Source organism: Pinus tabuliformis, chromosome 4_2 (assembly GCF_031772625.1).
Source record: "Pinus tabuliformis cultivar Carrire ecotype Pingquan chromosome 4_2, CPIR1, whole genome shotgun sequence".
Classification (NCBI taxonomy): Eukaryota; Viridiplantae; Streptophyta; class Pinopsida; order Pinales; family Pinaceae; genus Pinus; species Pinus tabuliformis.
Window position 1 is genome coordinate 179,471,090 of NC_142304.1, and position 13,207 is coordinate 179,484,296.

The window sequence follows — 13,207 nt, forward strand, 5'->3', positions numbered from 1 at the left end:
ACAAATGTCCATTGTACTCCATAGAAGTGTGTTTTGTATGTGAAGAATACCATCCTAAAGATCAGTGCCCTTCCTTACCCAGAATCAAAGCTGCATATCAGAGAGCCAAAGGAGCCACTGAATCACTCTATTATATGAACCAAAGGAGGCCACATGAACCTAGATCTTATCAGCAGGAATTGCAAGGGACATCCGAGACCTATTATGACCCCTATCAATCCACTTTCATGCCTTCTTGGGGTCCCCCTACTCATCCTTCCTGGTTCACACCTCCTCCATGTTCCTTCATAGATCCATATTATGCCCAACCAGCTGCTCATTCATTTCACTCTTATGCTCAGCCACAGCCTCAGTGGAATGCACCTCATCAGGGGTGGAGGCCCTAGTACAACACTCCTCCCACTTCGTTTCCTCCACCACCTGCTCAACCGCAACCATCACCTCCTCCTCCACCAAGGCAACCCCAAATGCCTACCCAACCACAACCCCATCCGCATCCATCTCAAATACACACCTCCACTCAACTACCCGTACCACCATTTCCAAAACCATACCATGGAGCAGCTCAACCCAATTGCAAAGCTGAGGCACAACATGTCCAAACAACTGCTCTTGAGCTTAATGATCTTCACCATAGCTCAGGAAGAGTATTGCAAAAAAGAGACTATATTGAAAGCATTGAAGGACCACATCAGGCAAAAGAAGATTCAGAAGAGGAAATCAAAGAACCATGGGCTTTACTTGATGAAGAGAAGACATCAGAAGCAGAGATAAAGAAAGATCCTTCATGGTTACCATCAAATCTTCCATGTATTCAAGAGAAAGATCAGCAAAAAGAGGAAGATGAGGAAGTCATGTTAGAAGGTGACATGAAACATGATCCAGATCAGCAAAAGAACCAAGGATATCAGAGCTATATTGAGATATGGTTTCAGACGGTCACTAAGTTGCAGCGGTACTATCTTCTTCAGCTATGTTTGATCCCTTCAAAGTCAGATCATTTGGTCTCTGAAATCCAGATACCTGTCAAAGCATGCATTTTGAGCCTTCACATCATCTTGTCTCTAATCTCGATGTGCACATGGCTCCATTGGAAGTATTCTTACACTTGAAAATGATTTTGTTTTTCAAGTAGGGTAGGGTAGAAAAAAAAAAAAAAAAAAGAAAAAAAAATGAAAATAAGAAGAAAATAAAAATCTAAGGTGAAAACCTCCTCGGAGGTGCCTTAGATTGGCTCATTGATTGAAAACCTCCATGAGGCGGTCAATGGGTTGGGAAAAAAGAGAAAAGAGAATAAGATCTCTGGGTGAAAACCTTCCTTGGAGGCGCCCAGGGTAGGCAATTAGGGTGAAAACCTCCATGAGGCGCCCTAGTTGTTTTTCAAAAAAAAAAAAAGAGAAAAAGAAAAAGAAAAATAAATCTAATTTCCATTGAATAATTTCAAGTTGCAGCAATGACATTGCAGGTCAGGAGGAACACTCAAAACAAAGACAAAGGAGTTTTTGTGCCTTCTAGAGGAAGTTCTATATTTCTACAGGAAACATCCTGTAGAACCTTCAAGCGAGCCAAATTCGATTTTGGAAGGGGATCTAAAGCTTGGAATCCATTGGTTATGCCTGCAAGCATCCATGTTCCCATTCCTCACCCTTTTCCATCATCTTTTCCACCTCATTGTGCTTCTTCATTGTGCTTCTACAGGAAGTTCCTGTAGAAATTGTAGGAAGCTAGAAATGGATTTCAAAAAGGTGGTTTGGCGAACATGGTATCTTCCTCAAGGGTTCAGAAGTCCTCCTGCACTTTTCAAACTCCTCCTCCATCATCTCCATGCCTGCATCACAACCCAAGCTCAGTTTTTCTTACCATGCAACAAAACTGCAGAATGCCTTGAAGCAAAAATACATAGAACAGAATTTGTTTCTTCCATAACTTGAAAACCATGCATCCATTTGAAAAACCATTTTATGGGGGATTGTACAGGGGTGATGGAAACATGCCTGAGCAGTTTCAGCCAATTCCGGTGCACGGTTTCCAACAAATTAGCCTCCATCACCATCAGCCATTTTTTCATTTTCTCCATATTCGTGCATCCGTTTCAAAACCTGTTTCATGGGGAGATGCACATGGGTGATAGTAGCCTACCCAAGCAGTTTCAGCCAATTCCGATGCACGGTTTCCGAGAAATTGATCTCTGAAATCTTTAGCCATTTTCCATTTTTCTTGAAATCTGTGTATCCATTGATCGCAATTTTGCTATGGGAGATGCATAATGATGATAGAAACGTGCTCAACAAGTTTCAGATTGATCCGGTTTACCGTTTGGGAGCTATGGCGAAAACAAGTTTCTGTCCGGTGAATATTCAGCAGCAGCAGCTTGAGGGTGCAGATCTGAGCGTGGAAATGAACTCCTGCAGCATGCATCCGGCCAGAGGACGCTTGCACAAGGAAAAAACAACCAAAAATCATCAGCCAAGCCCTCATGCAACCACATAAACAAATGCATGCAGCAAATGAAAGATCTCAGCACTTCACAGCAACCACGCACGACTTGCAGGTACGTGACTAAACTCATTCCTCTAATTGCATGAATGTAATTTAGAAACTGCATGAGCAATGAGATGGTCGGGATTAAAAAAATCGGTGGCCAGCTAACTGACCACCGTCATCCAGTTCAATAGCGCTCGGTGGGTGAATGAGACACGTGCGCTCAGCCATCTCAGGAGGGAATCAGAAAACAGGTAGTGATGGATAGTTAAACTTCAGCGTGATTGATGGACGAGATTACAGGTAGAGAACAAATAGTTAAGCACTGCAGGGGACCAACAGTTTGCATGGGCCAACGCACGTCTTTGCCACCTCACCACAAATCACGCCATAATTAAAAATGCTCGGCTGACTCTCACCACCTGCTGATTAATTTGCACTTGCAACATTCTTAGCTGAAGGATGCATTCTCTGCTCCCACAATCGGTTAACCTATCATCCTTCGCTGATTTTCTTTTTTGGCCTGTTCAAAATTCTCCCGCATACCAAGATCGTGCAGAGGCGCAGAGACATTCTACAAAATCCGGCCAACATTCTACAGGAAGACGTTTTACAGGAAAGTACAGCAGAGTCTTCCAGAGCAGAGAAGCCCAAGTTTTTCTTCATCCAGTTTGAAGCTTGAAGAAAGGTAGGCTCGAAAATACCATTCCCATGCATGAAATTTTAAAAGGTGGTGAATTAGCTTGTTTGAAGTGGGGAAAATTGGAACCAGTCTGCCTGTGGGTCAAGAACGGTGGTTTGCCGATATAATACACAGAATTTCTTTTGAATGGTGCTGCGTCATATTCACCTCCATGGTTCCTGCCAAGAAAACTCTCCCCATTTTAAATGACAAACCGCTGTAATGCTCACCTGTGCACATATCCAATCTCTATTTTGCGACTGTTACATGGTTGGTGTAAAAATTAGCTCTGCACTCTGTCTGTGAGAGCTTAATTCTTGTTGATCAGTCGAGTTTTGGGGCAACAGCAGTATTATAACCCGAGAATTGGTGAGAGGAGAGGTACACAGTGATGAAACCCTGTCCTAAGAACCAAGGAGAAAAACCACATACGAATTTCCACCTTAACCAGAGATCAAGCCAAAAATAGGGTATTTTCACCATGCCTGAAGGGTTTATCAGAAAGGAACCCTCGGACTCCAAGAAGTTGAGAGAAACTCCTAAGGTGGTAGGCCTATTTACCTGTGCAAAGTGGATGACCTTCTGTGATAAAATTCAAGGTCACGATGATGAAATCATATAGGAGTTCCTCCCTGCAGAAGCCAAAAAGGAATTCTTCCTACCAGAAGAGCAGTATTCAGAGGATAAAAATGGGATCTGGAGAGCTAGCCTACAACCATTTTGAGTGAAGTCAGCCTTCAAATTATGAAGTATATTACCTATGAGGGGCAATTTAGCATTGTGTATGGTTATCACTTCCGCTTGTTAACAGAGCTCAGGCACACGATGGATTTGCCCTCAAAACAAAAATTGAGCATTCCATACTTCCTCCTATAGTCATTGGTTGAGTGTAGCACGAAACTGAAGGAGGGAACACCAGACCAGCTGGCCCATCATGGGCTTATCAAGCTCCTTGTAGAAGATGCCCTCCATACTTATACTGTCCCTATTTCTTGGGAGGTTTTCCACAATATGTCCAAGGGTGATGACATCCAGACTCTGGCCGAAGAATTCACCTCATCCAACAGCGAGGACAAGGAGCACATCGAGGCAGAGAGGAAAACAAAGGGGAAGAAAGCTAAGGGTAAGAAAACCCAGGGCAGACCATCACAGGAAAAATCACAGGAGAAGCCATAGGAAAAGCAAGAAAAGGACAAGTTGTTGAGGCAAGCGGGTGAAATAAAGACACAAATGCCAAAGGAGAAGCGGTTGCAAACCCGGGCAGAGAAGACTGAAAAAGGCCAAACAAGTAGGGATACACCCAAGGCAACCACAACACAGGTCAAGGAGAAGGCACCCCCAGCCAAGCAAGCCAAATCAGAGAAAATTGGTTCTACAGGAAGCCAGCAGACTGTTTCTACAGGAAGACAGAGAACTGTTTCTACAGGAAGCCAGAAATTAGCTACAGGACTTTCTACAGGAAGTCCTGAAAAAGGGAAGCAGAAGGAGAACTCGGCTGAAATCCTAGCTAGGGAGGCAGCAGCTGTGTTGGCCGCCCTAAGTACCTCTCCCAAGCCGAAGGAGAAGTGAAAGAGGGAGCTTCCACTATATTTTAAGGCAAGAAAGGGCATGCAGATAAGAATTGGCAGACCCCAAACCATAGTCAAGGAAGCAAATTGTCATTGAGGACACACAAGCTAAACAAAAGGAGGGGCCTCCTTCAAGGATGTCCATCACCTATGAATGAGGAAGCCAAAAACCTTCACTGGAAGAGAGAGAATTCAAATAATGGACTCAAAGACAGTTCTACAGGATGCTGAGACAGTTCTACAGGAAGTTGAGAATTCTCTAGGAAAAGAAGCGCAGGCAGTGGGAAGAAGCAGAGAGAAAAGCATGGTTTCATGACCGAGAAGAGGAAATCACTTCAGAAGCTTGGGATGACAGGGAGGCCACCAGGGCCATCAAAGATGAGGAGATAGATTGGTTGCTCAGAGGATGAGCAACACTTTCAGTAGGGGGGTGATGATGAGCCCCAAAAATGGATAATTATTTGGGCTCATTCAACCTCCTAATTCGACTTAATCCACCATTCTCATTAGTTTATTGCATGTTTTTGATTATATTTATGCTAATAGAGTGAATTGGGTTAGTCATTATGCCAACAAGTCTAATGTGTGCTTTGTGTAGCCTTTTTGGTCAATTTGGAGACAAAGTCAATGGTTGAAATGAGCACTTGGCAGCCAAATTCGTGGAGAGTATTTTTAGGAAGGTGTTCCCTTCATTTATGGGCCCTTACCTCGAATTCTCCACCATCAGCTCAGAGTTCAAGGGCCACCAAATCAATTAGCACAAGGGCAGCCAAGCAAGTCAAGTAGGACTGTTGTTAACTACAAGTTTTGGGCAGCCGAGTCCCTAAAGTTTAGGAGGACTGTTGGGGTCCTCAATTTGTATAAATAAGAGGGCTTAGGGCCTCATTTCAGTTAGTCACTTTGTAGTCATTTTTGTATTCATTTTGTAGTCAGTTTGTAGTTCGATTTTTAGGCAGTAGATTAGCTTTGCTTTCAGCACATTTTTCAAGTTCTCCTTGTGGACAGTTTTTGGAATGTAACATTTCTTTTGATCAATAAAGATGAATCCAGCTTTGCACCAGCTCTAAATATCTCTTAGGAGGCTGTAGCTCTTGGGGTTGGGCCCATCTCAAGTGCCCAGTACCTCCTTTGCTTATCTTTATGTGTCTTTGCTGCATTCTTAGAATAAAATCTGCTATTTAGATTCAAATATTGTGTTGTTATTTAGGTTGCTTTCGATGATTAAAAAGGTTCTTCATGTTCAGATTTACTTGATAGGTTAATCACATGGAATATATTCAGAAAAAGGCTACCAAGTACTTTGGATCTCACCTCCCCTTCAGTGGAATCATGAGCTGGGACCAATGTAACCTTGCTACCCACAAAAACACATTCTTTGCTTCACCATGCAATTATTAGTGTTCGAATCTCATTTGCAGAACTTGATATCAGTTTTGGATGCATGTTTAGGTTTATGATTGCTTAGTTGCATAGTTGTTTCACATGGTTTCCTTGCAAATAAACTTCTGTTCATTTCCTTTTGCTGTTAGGTCAGATTAGAGTGAAGTAACTAGGTCATAGGTTTTATAAGTGTTTGTTTGTTCAGTTTGAAAAACCGCTTGCAGAGTACCTGTTATCCTTCCTTACCTGCCCATACTCCATCCAACCTACCTGCTTCACCCTTCACTCAGAACCCTTACCTTACATTTGCCTCATTCGCTTACTTTGCCATGATTCTCATCTTCTTGTGCAACATCGTTTCATCCCTCCTTGAACAAATCTCACCATCTACGCCACTCCTCAACTCCATCCTCCAAGTCTTGAACTCCCCTACACCCCTATTTCACCTCCATACTCATTCCTCCACCTTTTTCCCTCCATCCATGCTTCAAAACCCCATTTCTGAACATCCTGTAGAAAAATTACAGAACATCCTGTAGAACCCCTGCAGACTTCCTGTAGAAGCTCATAAACACGGTTTCTTGGCAGCCAAACTTTGTGAGACTCTCTAGAAGGGTGTTAGGGACCCCTTAGACCCTCTCTGAACCTTCCCAACCTTTCCCAAGCATTTCTCCTCCTTGATCCACCTCTGCACAGTCAAAAATAGTTAGAAGCACATGCACGATAATTCCAACAACTTAAACAAAAATACAAAAAGATGTTTTCTTCAGATAGAGGTAGTCTAGACACATGTATTTTACCTTCATAGAAGTAATGGCATCTCTTTTAGTAGTTTGCATGCTCTCCTTTGCGTCAGTAGGACTAGCTGGTAGAATTAGGGTTTGCTAGGGTTTGCGTTTCTTTTTGGCTTTCAGTTTCTTTTTGCGATTAGATTAGCTTCCTTCGAGTTAGCTTTCATCCATCAATTAAAAAGCTTCTTCTAAGAGCTCATAGAAGTTGGCTTAAGCTCCTAGCGGACTTGTGCCAGCTGACCAAGTGACGGCTGCGGCAAGAGCTAGTACTTGTGCATACAGCACCGTCGCTTCCAAGTTTGTTACAAACTACCGGGTTGACAAAATTAAAGAAGGGAGTTCCGGGAGTTGTAGCATTATTGCTACAATACTGGGGCTCACCACCTAGAGTGGCTAAATCTTGGAACACACCTTAGTCCCACACGGTTAGATACCCTGGTCAGGTATCACTGGGGTATCAAATCTATAGCACTTCATGTGTTATGACTCTTCATAGAGTATATCATTTTGAGATCTTCAATGAACCTATGTATATATGTAATTATGAATACCTCCCTAATTGAGAGGGAGTGTTGAAGAATGTAACTAGTGTCAATCTTCATAATTATACTTGAGTCATAATGTATTGTAATTGTCAAAAGAAAGAAAAGGAATTTTTATTGTAAAGGAAATTGACTTATTAAAGCACGAGTTTCATGCTTTGGTCAATGACTAATAGGTTAAAGCCTTCATTGTAGGCTTCCAGTGTTTATGTTATGAGTCTTGGTCTTTGTCATCATGTAACAAACCCTTATTGGGCTTTATCCATTAAGAAACAAATATATTTTGATGTAAATTAGGTCATTTAGGTCTCCTCCGCCAAGTCAACCTCGAAGAAGGACAAGTCTGCCTAATCAAGGGAATTCAAACTCATAGATTCACTATATATTGGCAAAAATTCGACCTCATTTGAAGCACCAACCAATAAGTTTGATATACATTAGCTAGAGGAAGAAAAAAAGAGTAAAACTCCCAATAAAAAGGAGAAAACCCTAAGAAGGAGAAGGAGACATTTGTCAAGCAAGAAGTTGTTTCCTCTCTCTTTGAATCACACGTGCGAAATTTTGAAGGTGTTGTAAAATTTCATATCTGTAGTAGGGCTGAAATTTTGAAGCTGAGGGCTGAAATTTTGTGTAGTTGTTGGGTTGAAGCTAGTTGACAAGAAGAGACTACTAGAGTTTGCATAATCATCTTAGGAGGCTGATTTGGTGGAGAAATTTTTTGGTCTAGTCAAAGGTCTTGGTTTGTCTCATTCTGATTTGAATCTACTAGTGGAAGAGTTTGACTGGGTTCTCCCATATAGAGGGGTTTTAACCCTGGTTGAGTACTTATATCTAGTGTCGTTAATCTTCATTTTTTGATTTTATGATTTCTTGATGAAAAGAAGATAAAACAATAACACAAAGAAAGTTAACAAGACTAAAAGAATATCGCAAGTAATTATCAACATAAAATGATCTTTCTGCCTTTCTGATTTTCTATCATTTAGATGGGCTAGAATCCAATTTAGAAACCATAGAATGTGGAGTGGACATTAGTTTATAATGGAAGCCTTGGAAGAAGGATCTCACATATAATTTATGCCTCCAAATTATCTTTATTGGTTCCACACTTGTTTTGATCAACAAATTCTTTAAGTGTAGGAGACAACACCCATTTAATGTTTGAAAATATAGGGTAGTCTCCCTTGTTTCCTTGGGAATGTTGATATTTTCAATAGTTTCAATTCAAGTTATATACAAAAAAGTGATCATCATCAAATCGATGAGGACACAATGCATCATGCATTCATGATTAAGAATTAGAAAGTGATGTTATGAAGTTCTTTTGTGTGCATATATAAATTCATATAGGAACAGATGGTAATACATTTGCTGATGCCCAAAATATCCACTTTTAACAACTTGAGCACTAGATTTTCCAGGGTATCCTTCCTTGAGGCGAAATTGGTCTTAACCTATTTAATTCATTCAATTGCGAGATAATCAACAAAGATCATTACATGAAGATGACAACAAAAAAATGTAAGAAGTGTTTTAAAAATATATATATCACAAACAAGGACATAATCATCGACAATGTAAGAAATCGTAAGGAAGGTATTAAGCTTGCAAAAAGGAGAAAAAAAAAAAGAATTAGCAAACATCATTATATGAAGATGACAACAAAAACTGGTCAGAAGTATTTTGAAAAATATGTATCACAAACAAGGACATAATCATTGGTGATGCAACATATCATAAGGAAGGTATTAGTCTTGTAAAAAAGGAGAAATAAAAATATAATATTGAAGTAGGTTGACCAAACAAATTCTACTCAATGCAGAGAATAATGAAAATTTCACCAAATCAAAATTGTTGATGTAAATGTCTTATTTTTTGGAAACAAGCTCTTTTTTGTATTGTTTCAATATGTATTTTGTTAGGTCCCTCTAATACTAGTGTAGCCCCTTTATTATTATGAGTGTAGCCTCCTTTTTTATTGTTGTGCTTATATAGCCCCCATATTGTTATTGTTGTGCCTCATAGAAGACCACTATTGTTATTGCTTTGTCCTTACATTATTATTTTTATTTAGACTATAATTATTTTGTGACCCCTTAGACTCCTATATATACCAAGGAGGTATTGTCATTTGTATTATCCGATAATTGTTCATTTATGTGATGTAAATGAGGTTTCCCCATCGAAGAGGCTAATTTTCAAGTCATTGATCTATCTTTTCTTCTATTATGTGATTTGGTTGCATAACATTTGGTATCAGAGCTTTGGATTCTAGGGTTTCGCTGCTTCAAACGGGTCATCTTGGAATTTTTGCTATAAATTTTTTTATACGAAGCTTTAGAAGATGAAATTTCAACCATTGGAGATGAAATCATGGTGAACTTTGTGTAGAAATTTCAAATCTTGTTTTGCTATTATTTCTAAGATATGGTCTGAAGAAGTTCGGGTTTCTGCATGCTCCAAAATTCAGTCTCAAATAGGTGACCTAGGCAAAATTGTTATAACTTTCTCTTCAAGCATTTGATTTGAATTTCATAAAAAATGAAACAAAGGGAACATGTTGTAGTTTCTTATTTGTCAATTTCAAGGCCTAAGGTTGAAACAAATATTCTGTGCAATTTCACTCTACTAAACCGGTCAGTGATCAGGTCATCGTGGGAGATTTGGCATAACTTTATCTTGAAGAATACAATCTTCGTCTAACTTGTGGCATTGGAAAGAAGACTCATAGAGATACCACATTCCAGAATTTCAGAACTTGGGAGGCTAAAATTGCAGAGATAAAACAATTTCAATATTGAGCTCCTAAACGTAAGAAAAGGCGTGTATTTTTTCTTTTTGCATACTTTGGTTTAAAAAATCAATTTGAAGTGATTCAAAGGGCATAGTGAAGCATAGATATCATTGTTTGCTTTCAAAATGCCTCGAAACAGAAAATTGGATACACCTAGTAAGCAACTAGAAAGCTCTACCGTGACGCATGAAGAAGAGGAAAAAATGCAACATGATATATCTAAATTACAAGATCAAGTGCAACAAATTCTGCTCTCACAAAGAGTAACAAAAAATGAATTGGAATCTAAGATGGATGGTTTAGAAGCAAAAATAAAAGGCAAACTTGAGGTTTTTAAAGCAAACATGACATGATGAATGCTTGACAAGGTTGTTGCAAGAAAGACTTTCCAGTGGTGACAAGGTGTAATAGCCCTAGGTTAAAAGTCCATGTAATAAAGTTAATAAAGTTAAAAGAAGACCAAGGTCATGGGACATGTATTCCAAGCTAAACGTTGGGAAAAGCATCCTAGTGGGTGCTCATTTGTTATCGCTAAGGGAAATTGGCAATGAGAAAATGGAGGTGAAAGCTCACAGGTTTGCATGAGGAGGAAATTGAAGAAAATAGAGGCCTCAATGATAAAAATGTTTCTAAGGATCAGTTCATAGTTTTTTTCAGTTTAAGCTTTTGACAATGGAGCTCTCTCTCTCTCTATTCTCTCATACTATTGCACACTTAGAGCATTCTTGGAGCACTCTAGCATTGAGGAAAGAAATTAAAGGAAGGCAAAGAAAGGACAAGGAAAGCAAGGGACAAGTGAGGGAAAGTTGGATCAAGCAACTTCAACAGGAATACTTGTAGGTAATAGGTTGCATGTGTGATTTCCTAGCTGGTTTGAGAATGCATGGTACATGCATGTGTGTATTTGGTTCTCTTGTTGTCATTGGCATGGGTTTTACCAAGTGTGACAGTGGTTTCAACCTTACCTTTCCATTTATGGATAGCATGGCATGATGGGGTTCTTTTATTCGGTTGATATTTGGATTTTCAGATCATTTTGGAACCAGTTGAGGTGGTCTCAGGAAAATTCCCAATGACCTAGGAATCCCTTGACTAGTTTTGGTGGGATTGCGGTAAATCCCGAGGGTGGAGACAACAAAATTCCTCAAGGTATTTGTGAAGAAATTCTTAGACATCCAAGCTTGTTTTGGGCCTAGTGATCCCTTTACTGGTTTTGGCGGGATTGCGGTAAATCTTGGTTGTTTGTGTGTTTTTTTAGGGCCTAGTGATCCCTTGATCGGTTTTGGTGAGATTGCGATAAAGCCTGGTTGTTTATGTGCTTACTTTGGGCCTAGGAATCCCTTGATCAGTTTTGGCGGGATTGTGGTAAAGTTAGAGGGTGTAGGTGGTTTAATCTCTCGGAAGCCCTGGTTGTTTTTGTCTAGAGTCCCACATTCATGCTTGGGATATGGCACGAGGGTGATTGGCTAAAATAAGGATTTCGCTCAACCCAATATATGGTCGGGTGGTATGTGTAAGTCCCTGACTTGGTTGGCTTTTGCATATATTAATAAGATCTCTTTTCCTCTTACATTTCATGAGTAATTGTACTTGTTATTATATGGCTTTAATGGCTTTTCTATCGTGGTTATTATTCTAGTTATATGATGGTTATAAGCATGGATTTATAACAGGTTCTAGCGATGGCTCTTGACATGTTTTGATTTGTTGATGAATGGTTATTGAATACATGATGTAGGTTTTAACCCTGTACAAAAATTACCAGCATACGAATTCTAAAAATAGAAAATAAACAATGGCAAGAACATAAAACATAAGACAAATATACATAGAGATTTTCCCCTGTATCCCAAAATTGGGACTACCAAATTGATTTTTCATTATATTCCTTTTAATGTTACAATACATATATATACATGTTGAAGCATTCATAAACCTTAATCCATTAACCATGGATTAGAACATACCTCTAGTTCCCTTGACCTGATCTACAAAATACCATGGGCAGAAAACCATCATGCCCAAAACCATGTGCGAAATCCATGCACAAAGCCATAGGTAGGTCCGCCCACCTAATATAGGGTCCAAAAAATTTCCTGGGGTGCTACCTTGGACCCCATAGAGGGGGGCTACTGCCCCCCTCAAACCCCCCGATAGGGGGTGTTGCCACCCCACCTTCTTCCGCCCCCCAACTTCCTGCGTGGGGATAGCCGTATAATAACTTAACACACACCCAACACATGAACTAATAGATGTTATTGCAGCTATTATGAGTAGACATTAGACCTTCTTGATGATTCACACATAAGTATCAAATCCCTATGTTCATATATGTGTTCATGACCTCTAGATTACATGTTCTCAATATGTTTGATGAAAAAGTTTTTCATGGTTAGGCCTAGTTAGGTCAATTCCTTTATCAAGTTATGTGTTAGAGGCTTTTTCCTTGTGTCATTTATTATTCTGGAAAGTCTCGTCAAGTTTTGGAGAGTAGCCCTAAAAAGGTGGATCAGATTCTGGAAACGCACCCTCATAACTAGGAAATACGGGTTGTAGTCGCATGGAGGTAGTATTATGCATGTGACTAGAGGGTTATATTCACTGGGCATGCAGCTGGTAGTCTAGGTTAGTGAAAAAGCAATCTAGCTCAGGATTTGGGCATCTGGAGTGGTTGTTTATCTCCTAGGGTCCTGTAGCTCCTTAGTAAGGTTAGTAAAGTTTTAGTTTGTTGATTCCACTTCCTTAATTAAGATAAGAGGTCGAGCCATATCATAGTAACTCCTTGTCACATGTTTACCCTGGTAGGTCGATGAACTTGGGTAAATGTGGGAGGAGGGAGTTGCACAAGGTAATCTATTGAAATCATGATGCACACAAAAGGAATGTGAATTATGATTTAAAGACTCCAATGTGGGCTTTAAGAACCACCGGATTCCAAAGATAGATACAAGGAAGTTTCATGGAAAGGA